Here is a 6,131-nt window from a genome sequence, read left to right as displayed (position 1 = left end):
GAATGAAACAGCCTGGCACAGGGTCTGGAGGCATGATTATGATGAATCGTTCTATGCTTTCTTTCATCTCTCTAGTAGTCTTGATTTCTTTGTGTGTATCCTTTTTTTGGTCAAGTACAAGCATTAAAATACAACCATTGACTGTTCTCAAAGGGTATATGATGACCTGAATGTGTCACGTAAAGTGTATGGCAAAACACTTGTATGACTTTTGTTTGTTCGTTTTTGTTTGGGGCCATCTCTGGTGTTGCTTAGAGCTTACTCCTGAGTTCTGTGCTGGACGTGGTCAGCAGTGCACTCTTTCTCTGGGCCCTTATGATTTTATTTTATTTTTAAAACATTTTAGCCACATCTGACTGTGCTCAGGGAATATTCCTGCTCTGTGCTTGGTGGTGATTCTGGTGAAGCTTGGGAGACCCTGTGCAGGTACCTTACCTGATCTACTCTCTCTCCAGCCACCCCTTACTTGGCTTTACAACTCTTGTTTCTTTTGGTTCCTCATTTGTCAAAACCTTGAGCAAGATAATATTCCTGTAGTTGCCAGGCTCAAAACAGAACTGATTCCAGCTAGATGGATAGCTTCATAAGTGTGCATTAGAGATTCTCAGTTATTCAAAATCAACCTAATGATGTACCCCCCTGTAAAAACTCCTTTGCCCAGCAAGCCAATATGCCATTTTCTGAACTTGTGATTTATGAAGACCCACAATCAGCTGCTGTGTAGGCTCCATGAAGCACCTCCTAATCCCAGTTCATGTCCTTCCCAAGTCCCAGCTTCTGCATCTTCTTGAATATGCAAATCTAAGAAGGGAACATAAGTTTGCTCTTTATACAATATATAGAGAGAATGTATAGTCTACACATTTATAATTTACGTTTATTTATTTAATTTTATTTTTTTGCTTTTTGGGTCACACCTGGCAATGCACAGGGGTTACTCCTGGCTCTGCCCTCAGAAATTACTCCTGGCGGTGCTCAGGGGACCATATGGGATGCTGGGAATCGAACCTGGGTCAGCTGCGTGCAAGGCAAACGCCCTACCCACTGTGCTATTGCTACAGCCCAATATAATTTATGTAAAATGTAAGCATATGAAAAAATCTTCATATAATTTATGTAAAATGTAAGCATATGAAAAAATCTTCCTGACTGACATTACTTTATGCTTTAAATATTATCTCCCTATAGCCTTGTTACAAAGGCCTTGTTACAAATAATAAATCTTAACTTTTAAAAACTTATTTCGCCTGTCTACTGCTGATAATCCCCAAGCAGGTAAGCCTTTGTGTTTGGCAACAGATATAGAAATATAGAAGTGGTTTGGCTCCTGTGTTTGCTTTTGTTTAGAAGGATTCCATAGAGAAAGATATACCCAAAGGGAGCTCATTAGTAAGAGGAAGAGCTAGGAAAAGAGGCATAGTTGCCACTTGATTGTTTCTGAATATTTGTTGGACTGGTGGGTGTAAGGTTAAAGTAAAAGTAAAGGTGCTGGATTTGAATAGAATAAGAGATTTTATTCTCAATTGGAAGGAAATTAAAAAATATGAATAAATATGCATTCTAAATGGGAAACATGACATTGAAGAAAGTTCTAACCTTCCAATACTTTAACCACCATTAAACCAATAGGTTAAGTTCAAGTCCCTTTAGTGTCATTTATAGAAATTAAATACATGCCCAACACTTCTTTTTAATTTTATTTTGCTCAGGGCAACCACATCAGGGCTGCTTTTTTGTTTGTTTGTGTTTTTGCTTTTTGGGTCACACTTGGTGATGCACAGGGGTTACTCCTGGCTCTGCACTCAGGAATCACCCCTGGCGGTGCTCAGAGGACCATATGGGATGCTGGGAATTGAATCTGGGTCGGTCACGTGCAAGGCAAATGCCCTACCCGCTGTGCTATTGCTCCAACCCCGGGGGGGGGGGTGCTTCTTTTTGTCTGTGCTCAGAAGTTACTTCTGGTGGTGCTCAGAGGACCCATATGGTGTCAGCAACCAAATGAAGCCCTCCTGTACTATCTCTTCATCACCTCACTCCTTTTATTGGTGGGAACCTTTTTGGGCAGGGCACCTTGTGAATACTCAAGGGTTACACTTGGCTTTGCATTCAGGAATTACTCCTGGCGGTGCTTGGTGCTGGACACAAACCTAGGTTGGCTGCATGTAAAGCAAATTCCTACCCACTGCACTATCTCTCTGTCCCCAGACCCCTGCCACGTCTCCCCCTTTAAAAACTGAATCACTGTTAGAGTTGTTCATGATTTTCAGTCATACAGTGTTCCAACACCCAGATCCGTTTATCTCTGTACATTTCCTGCTACCCATGTCCCTAGTTTCCCTCCAGCCTCCCACCTCCTACCCCAAGCTGCCTCTATGGCAGATACTTTTCTCTCTGTGTCTCTCTGCCTCTGTCTCTCTTTCTCTTTCTGTTTCTGTGACTCGGTTTCTGATTCTTTTTTCTTTTTAGGCACTGTGGTTTGCAATATAGTTACTGAAAGGATATCATGCAATATCACTTACCTCCTTGCAGCTCTTCAGTTCTTGTCCAGAACAATCATTTCCAACTATCACTGTTACAGCGGTCTCTTCTCTGTCCTAACTGTACTCCCTACCCTCATGCCCCTTTGTGGCAAGGTTTCTACCATGGACCAGTCCTTCTGGCCCTTGTTTCCACTGTCTTTGGGTATTATTCTTGTAGTGTGTTTTTTCATATCCCACAAATGAATGTGATTATTTTATGTCTATCCCTCTCTCTCTGGCTCATTTCACTCAGCATGATTCTCTCTATGTCCATCCATATATTTGTTTTTCCTGATGCTAGGCCCAGATTTTAATAATTTATAGACATATATAAGCAGAAAAAATTTTTGGTATCTATGGGTTTGCCTTTCACGCGGCCAACCCGAGTTCAATTCCTTCGTCCCTCTCGGAGAGCCCGGCAAACTACTGAGAGTATCGAGCCCGCGCGCGCAGCAGAGCCTGGTAAGCTACCCGTGTGTATTGGATATGCCCAAAACAGTAACAATAAGTCTCTCAATGAGAGACATTACTGGTACCTGCTCGAACAAATTGATGAGCAACAGGATGACTGTGATAGTGGATTAAAAATAGTATTGGCAAAATAATTACTCTAACCTAACCAGAGAGAGGGCAATGGGGTTAAGGCACTTGTTTGCATCCCTTGACCATGGTTTGAATCCTCTGCACCACATATAGCCTCAGAGCACAGCAGGGGTCAGTTCTGAGCACAGAGTCAGGAAAAGTCCCTGAGCACTACTGGGTGTGACGTGACCCCAACCCCTATGTTACTCTGGTATAAAATAATTTGGATAAGCAGTGTGTGTGTGTGTGTGTGTGTGTGTGTGTGTGTGTGTGTGTGTGTGTGTGTGTGTGTATTTCTTTTTGTTTTTGTTGCTTTGGGCCATAACTGGCTCAGGACTTATTCTTGATCACATGCTTAGAGATCACTCCTGATGGGCTTAGGGGCCAAATGAGGTGCTGGGCATAGAAACCGGGTTGGTCACATGCGAAAGAAACACTCTACCCTTAGTAAATGGAAATGAAAATTTATACTACTCCTATGGACTGGAGCGATAGCGCAGTGGGTAGGGCGTTTGCCTCACACGTGGCGGACCCGGGTTCAATTCTTCTGTCCCGCTCAGAGAGCCCGGCAAATTACCGAGAGTATCCTTCCTGCATGGCAGAGCCTGTCAAGCTACCCATGACGTATTTGATATGCCAAAAACGGTAACAAGTCTCACAATGGAGATGTCACTGGTGCATGCTCGAGCAAATTGATGAACAACAGGACGATATTGCAGTGCAGTGCTACTATTCCTATAATTAATTTTGGTAGTTTTTTTTCTACCTTTTTCTAAGAAGACAGTTTTCTTAGATCTTACTTTTTTGTTGTTTAAGTTTTGATGGGCATTTTATAAATGATCAAGCCTAGTTCATCTGCTTGCAAAACCAGTGCCCTACCCTCTATACTATCTCTGGATCCACTGTAAATTTTGACACTGATATAATTCTATTACAATGATATGCAATGTTCACACTTGCATGCAGCCAAACCAAGTTTGATCCCCAGCATCCCTATGGTCCCCCAAGCCCACTAGGAGTGATTGCTGAGTACAAAACCAGGAGTAAGCCCTGAGCACTGCCAGGTGTGGCTCCAACACAAAAACAAAATGATCGAAATGTTATTCTTTAACTTAGTTTCTCAGTAACATCTTCTTCATGAAACATATATTTTAATTTTTATGGCTTAAAAAAATTATCTCCCTCCTTACCCCTGGCTTCCCTTCATTGTTCTTAAAATCTCTTGGGTCTCCCTGGTTGTGATGCTCAGATACTGTCAGATGTGAGACATTCTAAAATGGTCCCCCTCAGCACTGCCAGGAGTCCTGAATGCAGAGCCATGAGCATTGCCAGGTGTGGCCCAACCACTCCCCCACATATATCAATATATATCCATATATACCTATATATGCATATATCGATATATATGCATATATAATATGCTCTTATGTATCTCATAAACTAATAAAATCTGTCATCTAGAAACTTGGGAGTCATCTTTCATACATCTTTTTGTTTGTTTTTGTGTTGGAGCCACACCTGGCAGTGCTCAGGGCTTATTCCTGGTTCTGCAGTCAGCAATCATTCCTGGTGGGCTTCGGAGACCATAAGGGATGCTGGGGATCAAACCTGGTTTGGCTGCATGCAAGGCAAATGCCCTACCTGCTGTGTTATCCTCTGTACTATTATCTTTAATGTGGCAGATGCTACAGATTTATTCAGTACTTTAAAACCTCCCTGCTTATTTCTACTTAAGAGAATGGTAAACACTGATTTCCTAGCTTCCTTGCACTTAAGTCACATGATTGTGATCAAGGAGATAGATGGACATTTCTAACTTTCTATTTGAAGTCTCACTAAAAGGAAATTTTTCAACATTCCTTTTTTCTTCCTTGAAATTTGTCTGGTACACAAAACTAAAACACTTATCTCAAGACTATATTGTTAAAGTAGATAGTGAGTGGCTGGCGAGATAGTACAGGGAGTAAGGCATTTTCCTTGCATGCGGGCCAACCTGGGTTTGATCCCCAGCATCTCATATGACCCCCTGAGTATGCCATGAGTGCAGAACCAGAAATAACTCATGAGCATTGCTGGGTGGGACCCCCAAACAAACAATAATGAAGCAGATAGTGATATATTTTGGGTTCTTGTTGATGGCATGTAAAATTATAGCATTCCAATCACAGGTCAGTTATTTTCAGCTCAATTTAACAGCTCAAGTTGGCACAGGTGAGGCAGCAAGATCAGAGCAGAAGAGGGAGGGGTGGGAAAGGCTTTTTCTATGCACTGACTACGCACTGACCTGGCTTATATAACTACTCTGATCCTTAGTTGTTTCTGCTGTTTGGTTACACCCTATGAGATCATCCAATTGGCAATGTGTGTACAAATGAGTCTATGGGTGATTGTGGGAAAACCAATAAGATTGCACATGCCCTTATATAGACATGTGAGGTGCTGCATTGGCGCTTATACAAATAAGGACTAGAAGATCAACAATCAGATCACACATATAGGCATGTGCAATGGTGTCACTGCCCTTATGCTAAGCACATGCCTTAGTATGGTCATGTTGGTTCTTGTAGAAATAAAGACAACCAATCAGAGCACACATGCCCTTATATGGGTATGTAAGATGATGCTTTTGGTCCTTATGCAAATAAGATTGACCAATAAGATCACACTTGCCCTTATATGGGTTGTAAGGTGATATCATTTTGCCTTTATGCAAATAAAGACTGGAGGCTGAGCAGTCAGATTGCACAAGTCCCTTATATGGGCATGTAAAAAATGACGTAATCTTATGCAAATAAGATCTGAGGGATGATGAGTAAAATCCCATATATAAATTAGGATATGTGATATGGTCCCTCAGAGATATAGTTTCCTTCCTTCTCTTTTTAGTCTCTCCCTCAGAAATGGTATGATTCAGTTTATCTGCTAATGATGAACAAAAAGGGAAGAATAGAAGCCTTTTGGTACTGACATCAATAGAATGACTTTCATAGCCCTGATTTATCTTCTAAGTTACTATCATTATTTTAGTGT

This window comes from Sorex araneus, chromosome 5, assembly GCF_027595985.1.
Source record: "Sorex araneus isolate mSorAra2 chromosome 5, mSorAra2.pri, whole genome shotgun sequence".
Taxonomy (NCBI): Eukaryota; Metazoa; Chordata; class Mammalia; order Eulipotyphla; family Soricidae; genus Sorex; species Sorex araneus.
The sequence above is the reverse complement of the archived record's forward strand: the minus strand, read 5'-3'. Positions refer to the sequence as shown.